Source organism: Zootoca vivipara, chromosome 7 (genome assembly GCF_965207765.1).
Source record: "Zootoca vivipara chromosome 7, rZooViv2.hap1.1, whole genome shotgun sequence".
Classification (NCBI taxonomy): domain Eukaryota; kingdom Metazoa; phylum Chordata; class Lepidosauria; order Squamata; family Lacertidae; genus Zootoca; species Zootoca vivipara.
In genome coordinates, this window is record NC_142590.1 from 66,214,551 (window position 1) to 66,229,259 (window position 14,709).

The following is a 14,709-nucleotide window of genomic DNA, read 5'->3' on the forward strand; positions in this document are numbered from 1 at the left end:
CGTCTGTCTCAAAATATCTATATCTATATGCATGTGTTTGTTTCAGTTCTATTGATCCGAGGAGCACAGTGCAGTCGTGTGTGGAAGCTCTGTCTGAGCTCTGTAGCTGAAGTTTTCCTTCCTGTTTGAGGAGTTGTACTGATAAGGGAAGAGCAATCTACTCCATTTGACTAGGAGAACAAACATGTAAGGATGAGCCACCTGCTTCTCCTTTTCCTTTCTGGCTCCAAAGATCTGTTAAGAAAAGGAGATGGGAACATTTTCATGCTCGAGAGGCACTGTGCCTTTAAGAAGCACAGCAGCCAGCCACGAGCCACCGCCTTGTCATCCCAGTGTGTGGGGAACAAGAGCTCTGAGTCCCTGTTCAGCAGAATGGAAAATGTGAGATGTGATATGCCGGCAGCTGCAGAGGGATGTGAAGACAAAGAATGGCACTGGAGATTCCATTTGCAACAAGGGGAGGAGAAATCTTCCAAGTCAATCACGTTTCAAAATAACAGGCATATGCCATAGATAACTGACAGATGGGATTCGGAGTGGCCTTAGCCCAGGGGGTCCAACTGGCCTTCTGCTCATCTTCCGATTCAGGCTTTTCCTGCTTGCTTTGTCTTCATATACTCCACATTAATGTTGATCACCTCATGCCTTTCCCTCAACCCTCCCTTCTTAGTAAAAAGCAAAACTTGGCTATGAATCTGCTTTGCTTTTTCTGGCTTCCCCAAGTGTGGTAGGGATATACACCAAGCCAGCAACAGGAAATGTTAGTCCTCGAACAGGACTATCTTATATTATGTATGTATATCCAACCTTTAGTCCATGGAAAGCCACACTGCAAGAATCTCGTAGGCTCTAAGTTCCTAATTTATGCTTGCTTTTCCTCTTAATTGTAGTTATAATGGAGCTGTGGAGCCCAGAAGTCATGATAGGTGATTCAGGAAGTGTGATCCACAGTTAGAACTACTGCTTCTATAAACAATCTGGAAAGTTGCGTTTTAGAATTTTCTCATCAGTTTGCATTGCATCTCATTGCATTGCTGCAAAAAACTAATAACGTGTGAGTCATTTGTGTCCCCAATGCAGCATGTAATAAGAAAAGCAACTTGTGGCACCTTTTTAGTTTTCAGATCTAAAGAGCATATTTGCAGTAGCATGGCTTGAAAGATAGTGGTTGTTTGGCTGTTAATTTATACAGGAAGGTGTAAATCTGTGACATGATTTCCTCCCATCTCTCCCCTCCCCCACCTGCTGCTCCTTCTCATTATAACTTCTGAGCTGTCTGCTGTTTTGTTGGCAAGATGTGGTCATAGTGTTATTGTAGGGTTACCATATTTCAAAAAGGAAAAGACCTTTTAGGAAGACCTCAAAATTGCTGAGCTCTTTTTAGACAATGCCCCAAAAGTTGTTGTTGTAGTTTATATATTGGATTACATTACAGGAGATGGGAGACAGACTGAACTTGGACACTGCTGCATAGGATTGGATTGGAAAATCACATCTGTGGTGGTAAAATTGAAGAAAGGTGGTCTATATTCTTTATACTGAGTCAGTCCTGCCAAATCCTACTTAGAAATGCTTCTGATTCAGTTTGGGACATTTTGCATATAAAGCATGTGTGTTACCACTAAGCTGCATCCTTGTTGTTTAATAGATCATAAAGTCCTTTGTAGCAGTTGCTGTTTGGGAAACGAGTCTTTTTCACTTCATCACGTTAATCCCCCTAACCTGGAGATCCTGAAACTACTGCAGTTATATGGTGGCCCATCTTAAGACTTCCCTGTGGAAATCTTTTCTTTGCCTTGCGTGAATTACAGTACTATTCCTTCTGTCGGTCTGTGGCTTGCAGTTAATTGAAAACTGCTGCTTTTGTTCCCTTTAATCTCTAAGGAAATGTTCCCTTGTTATCCCTTGATACCAATTTCCATGTTGCAGTGCGAGATCATAAGAATATGAGTTCAGCGCTTGCCATACTAGGTCAGATCAATGCAGCATTTCCAACTTCTATGTTTTTCAAAATGTGGGCTCCCTGAATTAATACTGACTTGTGGCGGTGAGGGGGGAGAATCTTACAAGATTATTCAACAATACTATGGTTACTTCTCAGTGTTTTACTTAATGTTACTAGGTATATGTCATTTTCACTGACATCATGGATGTAACAGGCAATTTAACATCAGTACAAAATATTTTCTGATTAAGACCAAAATCATTCATTTGAATCATAAGTGAGGGTTTCAGATTATGGAGAACAGAAGCATTTATTTGAAACGGCGAGTAGCCAAAATCACTTCTTCCTAGTGTTAGAAACCGAGAGATGAAAGCTAGGAGCTAAATGGCACCTTAAACCTAGATTATGGCCACAACAACAGAATGTCTAGGCGCATTTTTATAACAAGAATACAAAGCTGAAAATGAATGAACTGCAGTTAAAATATTATGTTCATTTTTCACATGGTCTAGTCCTTCCCCGCCTTCCCCCCTAATATTCATAAGATAAGGTTACCAGACATCGCCATTTCCTGGGGACAGTCCCCGGATTTACAAAGTAGTCCCCATACAAAATCCATTGAAGTTGAAAAGTGTCCCTGGATTCATTGAAAAAAATCTGGTAACCTTATCTTAAGAGGGTCTCTTCTTCAGTCTTCAGAGAGTAGCTGAAAGTGGGGAGGCGGAAAAAAAGGTTCTCCTTTCTTTCCACGCTGCAGTTTTTATCTGAAATGCACCTAGAGCAATGGGAGTTTCTGACACTGCTTCTTCCATTCAATTGGTCATAGAATCGTAGAATTGTAGAGTTGGAAGGGATCCCAAGGGTCATCTGGTCCAAACTCCTGCAATGCAGGAATCTCAACTAAAGCATCCATGGAAGATGGTGTACAGTTCCTCCAGTTTCTTCGGACTACAGCTTCCATCAGTACCAGGCAGCATGGCCAGTGGTACTAGGTATGGGAAACTGAGCCCACATGCGTTCCTCGTGGGCCTGACGCCTCCTCCCAGGCTCTACTCTCTTCTTGAGGAGTAGACAAACTGAAAGGGGTTGTGGGTAGTAGCACTGGACACTGGGTTTCATATTGCCATTCTTTTCTTGTTTAAGAGAGACAATCCTGTTTAGCTTCCTGGCTGGTGGGCCAGGGATCACCAGTGGGCCTTGGGATACTTCCAGGTGGGTCTTGGTGCAATAGACTTTTGCCTCCTCCCCGCCCCAGGTTGTGCCATAGCATTTTGGCTGGACCACTGCCAGCACCAGAAACTCCCCCCCTTCCACTATACTGTATAAATGTAGTTAGGATACCAGGTTGGGGAGGGGAGGGGGCCTTCTGGTATGGAGCCAAGCATTCCTTCACTCTTCCGTTAACGTCTGCCTAGCATGTTGCCTGCAGTGGTGAGAATACATTAGGGAGCTTCTTGCCATTGATGTGGTGGGGCTGGTCCCTCAGAGGAATCTGATTTGAAGGATGCTATCTTGGAAGGGCGTAGTTCAGGGATCTCTCTGGTTCAGCAGGCTTCAGGTTGAGGCGTTGACTTTGTATTAGAGTTTGGGTCTGGGTTCAGCACTTCTGCTTCTGGTGTTTCTCTGGCTCTTCTGATCTGGCTGGTTCCTCCTGAGTCAGATTCTATCTAGGCTGCTGCTCAGTCTAGACCAGGGGTCCCCAAAATTACCTGGCTTCGTTCAGGCTGGTGCCCGCAGCGCCAGTCAGGTCGGAAAAGCGCCGGAAATAGCTTGTGTGCATGTGCACAGGCCTCCTTCGACCCGGAAGTGTGCCGGAAATGACGCTTGTGCATGTGCGCAAACTATTTCCAGTGCTTTTCCAACCCGGAAGTGGGCAGCTGTGCCATGCTAGTAAGAGCGGGCAGCGGGGGTTGTTGCGGGCCGGATAAAAGAGGTCTTTGGGCCGTATCCGGCCCCCGGGCCGTAGTCTGGGGTCCCCTGGTCTAGACCTTGTCATGGTTCAGGGTATTTAGGACTGGTTTCTTTATTAGCCTATTCAATGTAGTGTTATTCTTAACAAGCAGTGCTTTTCTTCTAGAAAATAGGTGCTGGTACTCATCACAAAGTTGTTCCAGTAAGTGCTTTTTAACACGCCCCCCAAAAGAAATGCCAGTAACTTAAGTAACTTTTTTTAAAAAAACCCCAAAAGAAATGCCAGTATTGCGTACCCCCTAAAAAAAAGCACTGTTAACTAGCCACAAATAACAGCTCTCTGTTAGAAGCAGGTAGATTCCTGGGTTTTTATAATACTGTTGCTTAACAACGTTGTGGCATATATACTGGGGCAGCAGCTGTTGATGCAAGCCAGATATTGTAGCCCAATTGATGTTTGTAGAACTTAACTATTCCCTCTGCTCCTGTCCATTTCTCTCCAAATAGCTTGCACATATACAGTTTATTGTGGTCCATTTCTTTGCCAAAAAGTGTATTGGATGTAGAGATTTACAGATTAGAATTATAGGGCTGTCTAGCTGGGGTTGTAGACAGGTTGATGGATTTATTATTGACATTTTGGATCGCACCCAATCTCGCAGTCAATCTAAGGCTGCTGTACTAACGCTTCCTAGCGTGTCCTCCTATTGACCCCTTGGCAGCACATGCTAGGGCAAAACAAGCTTTGTCTAGTAGAGAAGGACTCAGGATTCTGGGTAGGTCTCTTGTATACAGCTGTTTCAGGATCTGCCTTTAGGGGCATGCACCCATAAATAGGTTTTAATATTTGCAACACCAGTATGAGAGTTTCTGCTGTAAACTCTTAAATAAGGAAGTCTTGTTATAATTGTTTCTGGCAATAAGGTTCTTGAATAATTTTGCTGCTCTCTGCATAGGGTGCAGTGAGAAGTATCACTTAATCCAGGCACCCCCAAACTTCCGGCCCTCCAGATGTTTTGGACTACAATTCCCATCATCCCTGACCACTGGTCCTCTTAGCTAGGGATCAAGGGAGTTGTAGGCCAAAACATCTGGAGGGCCGCAGTTTGGGGATGCCTGACTTAATCTCATTTGAGAATAAAATACTGGGTGCTAAAAATACGAGACAGGCAGAATGGAAGTACTTTTGAAATTTTTCTTTGCAATTGGGAGCCGTGGTTGAGCATTAGAGCACAAGCTTCATATTCATAGGGTCCAAAATCCAGTCCTTGACATCTCCACCTAAAAAGGATCTCAGGATACAGGACTGAGAGCGACTTGTGCCTGAGATTCAGGACAGCCACAAGTAATCGGGTTTAAGTTTAGAAAAAAGGTGAGTCAGGGGAACATGACAGAGATGTATAAAATTATAGAAAGTGGATGGCTGCCAACTTGGATGGCTTTGAAAGAGAGTTAGACAGATCCATTGAGAGTAAGGCTAGCAGTCATGATGCCTATGTTTTACCTGTGGGTGGCTGTATACCTCTGAATATCAGTTGATGGGGATCACAAGTGGGATATGACTACTGCACTTAGGTCCTGCTTGTGGGCTTCCCATAGGTGGCACCCCTCTATTCTCTGCCTTGGTCAGATCACCCATGGAGTACCGTGTCCAGTTCTGGGCACCACTATTTAAGAATGATATTGGCAAGCTGCAAGGTGTGCAGATAAGGGCAACTAGGTTGACCAAGGGCCTGGAGATAATATAAATCAATGTGAGGAAGCAGATATACTGTATATTCCTGCATATAAGACTACTTTTTAACCCAGGAAAATCTTCTCAAAAGTCGGGGGTCGTCTTATATGCCGGGTCGTATTTCTTATACGGCGAGTATATCCCAAACTCTATATTTTAACTGGAAAAGTCGGGGGGCGTCTTATACGCCCAGTCGTCTTATACGCCGGAATATACTATGTCTAAGAAAAGTTCATCTGGAAGATTTATTTATTTATTTATTTATTTATTTATTTATTTATTTATTTATTTATTATAATGTCAGGCTTTGACATACTTCTTTTAGAGGAAGTTCCATAGTTTAAATGAACTGTTTTGTTTTTTTTAATAAAAAAAATGTCTTGGAGTGCTACTCAGAAATAAGTGCCACTGAATTCTATGATTCTTACTTCTGTTTAAGTGGATATAGAAATTCAGCCTTACTGCGGTCTTTTTTTTTTAAATGGCGTTGAAAGAAATTCTGTTGAGAAAATAAAAAAATTCCTTCAGTAGCACCTTAAAGACCAACTAAGTTTTTATTTTGGTATGAGCTTTCGTGTGCACGCACACTTCTTCAGATACACTGAAGTGTGCATGCACACGAAAGCTCATACCAAAATAAAAACTTAGTTGGTCTTTAAGGTGCTACTGAAGGAATTTTTTTATTTTGCTTCGACTCAAACCAACACGGCTACTTACCTGTTGAGAAAATGTTCTTTTTTAAACTATAGTTTTAAACTATAGCACCCTCCCAGTATTGTTCTAACCATTAAAATGCCTGAGAGAATGACGACGTCTTAACCTGATGCTTCAAAAATTAGAAAGTAGGTGCCAGTCGAGCCTCCTTGGGGAGGTAGTTGCACAACTGGGGTTGCACAGCTGGGAAAAAAAGCCCTCTTATTTCTTGCTACCTACATAGTCTTTAATTGTTGCACTCCTGGACTTCTGCCTGAATCCTTTGAGAACAACTGCCAGTGTAGCTAGATGAACCAATACTCTGGCTTAGTAGAAGGCAGATTCCTATGTCCCTATCTTATTGCTCAGGCAACCTGTTTTAGCTAATCGTTTGGCAGGTGGTTCTTCTTCTTCTTCTTCTTCTTCTTCTTCTTCTTCTTCTTCTTCTTCTTCTTCTTCTTCTTCTTCTTCTTCTTCTTCTTCTTCTTCTTCTTCTTCTTCTTCTTCTTTGTTTTGCTGTAGTCCTGGCTCTTTTTTGAGGTTTGTCTGGCTTCTGGAGTTCTCTTTTCATGTTCAGGCTGAACTCTGCCCAGTAACAATTTCCTCCCCTCTTTTGTTGTTCATTGCAGCTGTCCGAACAGAGGTTTCTCCACCCCCTTCCTCCATAGAAATAAATACCTGGGTGCAATGCTTTGATGCTGAGGCTTCTAGAATGATGGGTTGAATTGCTCTGCTTATTAGTTTGAGGGTTTTTTGTTTTGTTTTTGTTTTACAGTACCAGACTCTGCTTTGATATAAGCATCATTTATAATAATGTCTTTCAAAGGAAGTTAAGCATCATTACAGACAGTATGGCCTTTAATTATACTTGCCGATTGAAACCTGATCATGGTTCATGCAAGTCACTTTTGCTGAGAGAGGCTTTGTGCAATAGCAGTGATCCCCGGACAACGTAGGTTTCTTTTCAAAAGCAGTCTTCTTTCTGAAGTGTTTTTCAACAATGGACACCTCTCACACTGTGTGCTTGGACATCCTGCCCCCTGGAATTCTCTGATACAAATGTGCATTCTTTTCAATTTATGTGTCTGCCCAACCACACTAATCAGTCCCCTGCTGTCGAATACAAGCTAGGAAGTGGTTGTATAATTTTAACGTTGTCAGTTTCTGCTTTGGAGGCCAGGATTTATCTTCAGTGAGGTGGGGCCAACCTCTTTTAAAAGTATTGTGTGTTCTGTAAATTCTTGCTCTGGCTCTCTGTTTCTGCTGTGCCGCCTCCTACTCGATCCCCAAACTCGGCCCTCCAGATGTTTTGGGACTACAAATCCCATCATCCCGAGCTAACAGGACCAGTGGTCAGGGATGATGGGAATTGTAGTCCCAAAACATCTGGAGGGCCGAGTTTGGGGATGCCTGGCTTAGGGACTGCTGCCGTACTGCTAGGGAGATTGAACATGCCCCCAGAGCTTTTGATACTTCCTATTAGAACTCACTGCTTGGAGCCATAATTCAGGGCCACTTAACTAGAAAGCCAATGCCCAGTGAAGTGGGAGAAAGCTATAGGGTAGTAGTAGTAGTAGTAATAATAATAATAATAATAATAATAATAATAATAATAATAATAATTTATACCCCACCCATCTGACTGGGTTTCCCCAGCCACTCTGGGCGGCTTCCAACGAAATATTAAAATACATTATTTTGGCATTATTTTGCTGTGTTTCTGATTGGTAGTGTTCCCCTGCTAGGGCATGAAATCCAACGCCTTCCAAGTAGATGGTTGTCCACAGTAGCCTGGTCTACCTTTGGTTTGTTGCCCTGAATGGCACTAAAGATTTTGCTGAATGGTGCTAATGCCTTAACTAAATAAGTTATCAAATGGTGATTAACAAGATGAAATATGCATGTGGAACTGGTTTGTGTGTGTGTGTGCCTTTCCCTAGTTTGGGGTGCTGCTTTTAGGTAGCTTTCTCATTCTTTTTCATATCTTAATTTAAAAGGAGTGGGGTGAGGAAGATCGTTCTGTGATGGCAGTTTGCTAGGATATTGCAGATAACTCTGAATCCTCTGGTGCCCTTGGATATAATGCCTCATTTCATCATTGGATGTGACATGCTGGCCGGGAGGCAGGTTTTCAAAGCCTTTGTTTGTGTACCCTCTTTGCTTGCTCGCTCAATAGGAAGCCTTCCTAATGGGTGCCATTCTGTGATTGGCTTTCCTGTGTGGATCATCATAAGCAGATAAACCACTGATCCATGAAGTACAAGAGGGGAATTATCTACCTGCTCCCACTCTCCAAATTCAAATGGACAAAAAGCCTGAAGGTCTCCCAAGGGGTGTAGGGAATGTGGCCAACCAGAAGTGGCTAAGAGAGCTCAGCCACCTTGTAGGAGAGCTACTGCCAGTGAAACAGGGAGCAACAGATGGCTCAAACCCCAGGGTATGAGCAACATTCCCTGTTGCTACTAGCAATAGGCAAAGGGGCTGGGGGAGCACAAGCAACAGGGAGTTCATACCATCCCTTAGCTTACAATATAGACTATTCCATGCACCATCTGGTCTTATTTTGTGATACCAGTATGTGGAAGTGATTTTGGATTTTCATTTCCTTTTATCTACATGTGCTATCAAATCTGAAGTTCTGCCAGGTTGCAGGCTCTATAGGCCCAGGTCATTTGACTGGGTCTGTGCCATCTGGAGATGGTTCTAAATTGAGCATGATACAGAATATACCCATTGCTGTGTTGTTGGATTGGGGGGCGAGTGGCAAGCCTGTGCATTGGTCAGCTGGAAAAAAAATTGTTACTATATTGATATTAACTTTCTAAATAGTTCTTGTTTTGTGCATTTTGAGGGGAGAAAATTCCCATTCATAGACATACCTAGTGGTGTAACTGGGTGATAGGGTTTTTTGGGGTGGTGGTGGTGGTATTTCAGATCCTGATCCATAGATAAAAGTGCACCCCTTGAAGTCTTCTTTCTTTGGCAATCACTCATAGCTGAGTTAGATTGTCTTCCATGAAAACGGTCTTAACAGTGAGTCTGTGACTGTGGAGGCCTTATAACACCAGTCCTGAAAGACCTACATAGGCTCCCAATACTGGTATGTTTCCAAGCACAATTCAAAGTGTTGGTGCTGACCTTTAAAGCCCTAAAGTAGGGGTCGGCAACCTATGGCCCATGGGCCAGAAGTGGCTCGCGGAGGCTGTTTAACCGGCCCACGAGCTGCCCCTGAACCGAGCTGCCCGCTCGGCGAGTCCCTGCATACTGTGCTAAACCGGCGCAACACAGCTTGTGTGGGGTCTCTCTTCTGTGGCTCTTGAAATCGCTTCTGTGCGTGCCCAGATGCCAGAAATTGCGTCTGCACATGTCCACGGCACCAGAAATCACTTCTGCGCATGCCCAGACACCGAAAATTGTTTCTGTGCAGGCACAATTTTTGGCATCTGGGCATGTGCAGAAGCAATTTCCGGCGCCGCGGACATGCGCAGACGCAATTTCCGGCATCATGCTGTGCTGGCCCGGCCCACAGAGGATCTCCGCGGGAGTGATCCGGCCCATGTCTGGTAAGCCTTGCCGACCCCTGCCCTAAAGCCTCAGCCCAGTATACCTGAAGCAGCGTCTCCAAGGCAGAGGGCCTTCTTGGTGGCAGTGCCTGCCCTGTGGAATGCCCTCCCATCAGATGTCAATGAAATAAACGACTTTTAGAAGACATCTGAAGGCAGCCCTGTTTAGGGAAGTTTTTAATGTTTGAAGTTTTATTCTGTTTTTAATCTGTTGGGAGCTGCCCAGAGTGACTGGTGAAACCCAGTCGGATGCCCGGGGTATAAATAAATCTTCTTCTTCTTCTTCTTCTTCTTCTTCTTCTTCTTCTTCTTCTTCTTCTTCTTCTTCTTCTTCTTCTTCTTCTTCTTCTTCTTCTTCTCTAAACCCAAGTACTGAAAATTCATAGGAATAGGTTTGATCTGCTGATAAGGTGTGTGGTTTAAGTTTGGGTCAACAAATACCCAATCAAAATTTAGTTTGGCTTGAGTAAACTATTTGGTTGGACCTCCAAATCAAGTCCCATTCATTTTTCTTAGTTGCAGTCCAGAGACAACTGGAGCAAGTCAGGTTTCTTCAGATTGTGCCTTCTGGATGAAATCCTGTGTCATCACAGCCTACTCATCATACACCTGTCCAATAGGAAGAAAGGAGTTTCCGCCCCTATAGTTGAACAACATTGTTTTGGTTTAGGTGTTCCTCCCACCTACTGAGGGGAATCCTATCCCCACCCACAGTTTCTTCTTTATCTCCCTGTAAAGTATTTATAGAAATAAGTCCTTTCTCTCTCAAGTGCCCTTGCTCTAGGCTCTTTGCGTTCAGCGCATTCCCCTCTGATACTGAAGTTTTCACAGTTATTCTTCCAGGCTGTCGGGTCTGTTTTATGTTTTAATGGTTGATTCTCATGAGGGAAAGTGATGCGCTAGTTTTGCTGAACTGGTTGAAGTATGTCAGCCTGGGAGTCCCGGGAGGCAGTAGGTTTAGTTGTGTATATGAAAAGGAGATGAAAGCTTGAACCAACTGATGGAGTGAATGCTTACCGGTAGACACTTAACAGAGTTCATCCTTTACAGGGACCATCTTCATAATTCAGCCCATGGCCCAGGATGAGGCCATGGTGAGGTGACTGATTGTCAACAAGCCTCACTGAAATGAGCCAGAGCTTGAGAAAGAGCATTAATGTGCTCTTGTGCAGCTCCTGTTCATTTCAAAGTGATTTCTGTCCAAAGTGAGGATTTTGTGGTGGAGTGTGACAGTGCTAAGTTGTGTGTGTGTGTGTGTGTGTGTGTGTGGGGTGTCATATGGTTATTTCACTTTATGCCCCAAACTGTCTCAAGCCTGCTTTGATAGTGCCATACTTGCATAAAGAAGAGTATAATTCTTCAAAAGATTTGGTAAACCTTTCTTTTGGTGAAGCTATGTATGTGTAGATTCTTACTGGGTACCACAAATCCTTGTAAGGATTCTAGGAGCTCCCACTAAATATCCAGTTGCATTCATGAGGCATTTATTGTGGAAAAGGGTACGGTTGTGCAGGCTGGGGTAGTGTGACTTTTCGAAAATGTGACTTCTGAACCCACTCCTAAGGGAGCTTTGTTTACCTCTGCACCAACATGTGAAAGTAGTCTTGAGTAGTCTGGTCAATTTTTAATGAAATGGTGCTCAGAAAACCACTTAGGGAATTGATGGTGAAACCACAGAATAGAAAGCCACTGAATATGCAGATGTGGTGCCTGCTCTGGGCTGGAGGTTTTCCCCACATGCTTTAAAATGTGCATATGCACACACACTGAGCTGCATTTGATTGACCCATTGCACTAGAGCAGGGGTGGCCAACTCCCAAGAGACTGCGATCTAAAACTAAAAACTGGCAGTGATCTATCTCCTTTTGGGGGGTCAGGTCAAAGTTGTTGAGCTTTTTATAGGTAGGAGGAAGGCCCTATTTTTTGGAGGGGGTTTGGGTCAAAGTTGTTTGTACATCTTGCTAAGTGAAGTTAAGCAAAGCAGAGGCCACAGTCCAAAAGGCAAACAAGAGGTTAGCATCCTGGATGGGTCCAAGTAGCACCTTTATACTGGAAGGCAGGCAAGGCAGGCTTGAGTATTGCTACAACAACCAGCAAACCCAGACTGAACCAGAATTAAATCTCCCTCTCACCAGCTAGCCCCACTGCTGATGAGTGAAGCCTCTTACTTTTCAAGGGTTCCAATCTGTTTTAGGAGGTATTTAGGAGTGGCATGGGCAAGGTTGAGGTTTCCAAGCTGGAGTGCTTAGAGTCTGAGGAAGGTAATGGGACCTCTTCAGGCCACTGCCGTTATGGGCTCTTCTGGTGCTGGGACAACTGCCTGGGGAGGTAGGGATATTATAGGCTAATTCTGAGGGCAATTTAGGCTCCAAGGCCTATTTCCTTGAGGAGGAAAAGCACTGAACATGACTCTTGGAAGGCTAGGAATTCAGGCTCTTTTGCCTTTTCAAGCATGCTTGGTATCAGATGCAGCCTGGAGCCAGTCCACTTCTGGAAGAATAGATCCATTATTAACTATACCAGATGCATCGCTGCCCAGGACACTGCATGCTGGTAGTATTTTTGACTAAATCTGAACTGAAAGAACTTAGTGCACTAGAGCTGCTGAAGTATTCTGAAGCTTTTATTTCATATTACTTTGACAGAAGCAAACCTACTTTTAGCTACTCACAGGCTGCTCAATCTTCCCATTCCATTCCAGAACACTTGGAAAGGCTCCCATGAGGCCCTGGCATGCACCCACATAATTCTTTGGGTGGATCTTATTTGTTTTCCAGGATCAGGGAAGTACAACTTTGTGGCAATTGGCTCTGACGCTGGAAACACAGTTACTGGAGAAATGTTTCCTATTCTGGTACTTGATGTTTCTATACTCTTGAATGCCGCTGCCACAATGCCACATCCCTTGTGGATGTGCTTCAGCATATTTCTGTGGCCTAGAAAGGGTATATTGGCTGAGTACAGTACTCCAAAGGGACATAGGAAGCTGTCTTGTACTAAGCCAGGCCATTGATACATCTAGTTCAATATTGTCTTTGCTCACTGGCAGTTTCTCTTCAGGATTTCAGACCGGGCATTCCCAGTCCTACCTGAAGATGCTGGATGTTCAGCTTGTGACCTTTTGTATGCAAAGTTCTACCACTGAGCTATTGCCCATTGCTTGAGTTTATGTCAGTGGCATTCAAGGTGTCAAGTTGCTGTTTGGTATCTTTTGAATTCCCTTGGCGCCCTTAACCATACTTGTAAACACCACCTTCTTGGGGAAGTGACTCTTTTCCCAAGCCCTTCTCTTTTCACTGCTTCAGGGTGAAGACTTGTGGAAATTTATTAACATAACAGTTGTGGAGTTGATGGCTAGTCATCACAAATTTCTGTTTATGAGTTAGTAAATCTCCAGTTTGAACACCACCATCAGAATAATGCAGGAGCAGACGTGGCAAAATATAAAAAAAATGTAATAAAATAAAATAGAATAGGGATCAGCAACCTTTTAAGACCAGTGGGCACATTTTGAATTTTGAGGGAGTTCTGAGGGCGCCAGTCACAAAATGGCCACCACAGGACTATGGCATAACACAAAATGGCTGTTGGGGGACATGGCATAGCAGAAGATTAGAGAGTACAAACATTGTTAATTTCCTCTCTCCCACCCACCCTGACAATCTCATGGGAAAGCAGCTATGTCTTGGTGGTCCTGAAGAGCTATCAAAGGCACAAGAACACTGTTTTCCCAGTGCAAATCCTAAACCCATGCCTCAGCTGCCATCCTGCAACCACTTACCTAGGAGTAAGCCCCAAGAAATGAAAACAGATTTACTTTTGAAGTAGGCACGTACTGTATACCATTGTACTGAAGAGTTAACAGTTTCTCTGTGCTATCATTGACAATTATATAGCATGTCGTGGGACTTGATTTAAAAAAACAAAACAATTTTGTGTGTGATAAGCAGCTGTACAATATATTAAACCCAGTTCTTATTATAAGATGAGTTCCAAGAAAAATTCATGATCTTGAGCATTGCAGGTAAGATACTCAGGGGCAGGCAGAGGAAGGAAATAACTTTGTGATCCATAAGGGAAAGTCTTTATTCTCTACAGCACAATATTTATTTTCTGATTTGTCATGTATTTTTAATCATGGCTGTTAATGACTTTTAGCAGCCATTTTGGAGTCCATGTTTACAGTCTACTAGCTGGGACAGAGCAGCTGAGATTTTCTATTAATTTGGGGAACCAGGAGCCCTTTTGACGTTACTGTTGGTATCAAGTCAGAAGTAAGGCTGCTGCTGCAGGTATAAGGACAAATTCTCAGGGAGACAGCTCTTGGGCCTTGTGACTGGTGCTTTGTAGCTTTCCTCTTGCTGTGCAGTCTTTTATCCTAGAGTTTTATCCTAGAGTTGCTTTTGCTTCTAATCTCCTAGGGCTAATTAGTCGGATGGGCATTGCTTGGCTGCACTCTAGTTCTGGGTGGTCTTACACAGGGAATTCCCCCCCCCCAAACCCCCCATTTTGCCTGCAAATTGTGGCTTTTTATCTGTTAATCTCACTCATTGCTTGGTGCCTACATGTTCTGAATTATGTAGTGCAGACATCTAGAGGGATTTTTCTTAGTGCTGCAGTGGAAACATTTTCTGACATGCTCACAGTCCCATGTCAGGATTGCATTGGTTACTTCAATGCAGGTACAGTGGTGCCTCACAAGACGAATTTAATTCGTTCTGCGAGTCAATTCGTTCCGCGAAAAATTCATCTTGCGAATCGGTTTCTCATAGGAATGCACTGATTTTTTTTTAAATTAAATTTCAATGCATTCCTATGGGAAACCGCGATTTGCAAGATGAATTTTTTGCAAAACGAATTTG

At 43.5% G+C, this 14,709-nt stretch overlaps 1 protein-coding gene across 5 annotated transcripts in view; it reads left to right on the forward strand.

The window, feature by feature from the left end:
- MTCL2 (microtubule crosslinking factor 2) overlaps window positions 1-14,709 on the forward strand; it is a 90,671-nt gene that overhangs the window by 13,167 nt on the left and 62,795 nt on the right. The gene's annotated exons all lie outside the window — the stretch shown is intronic.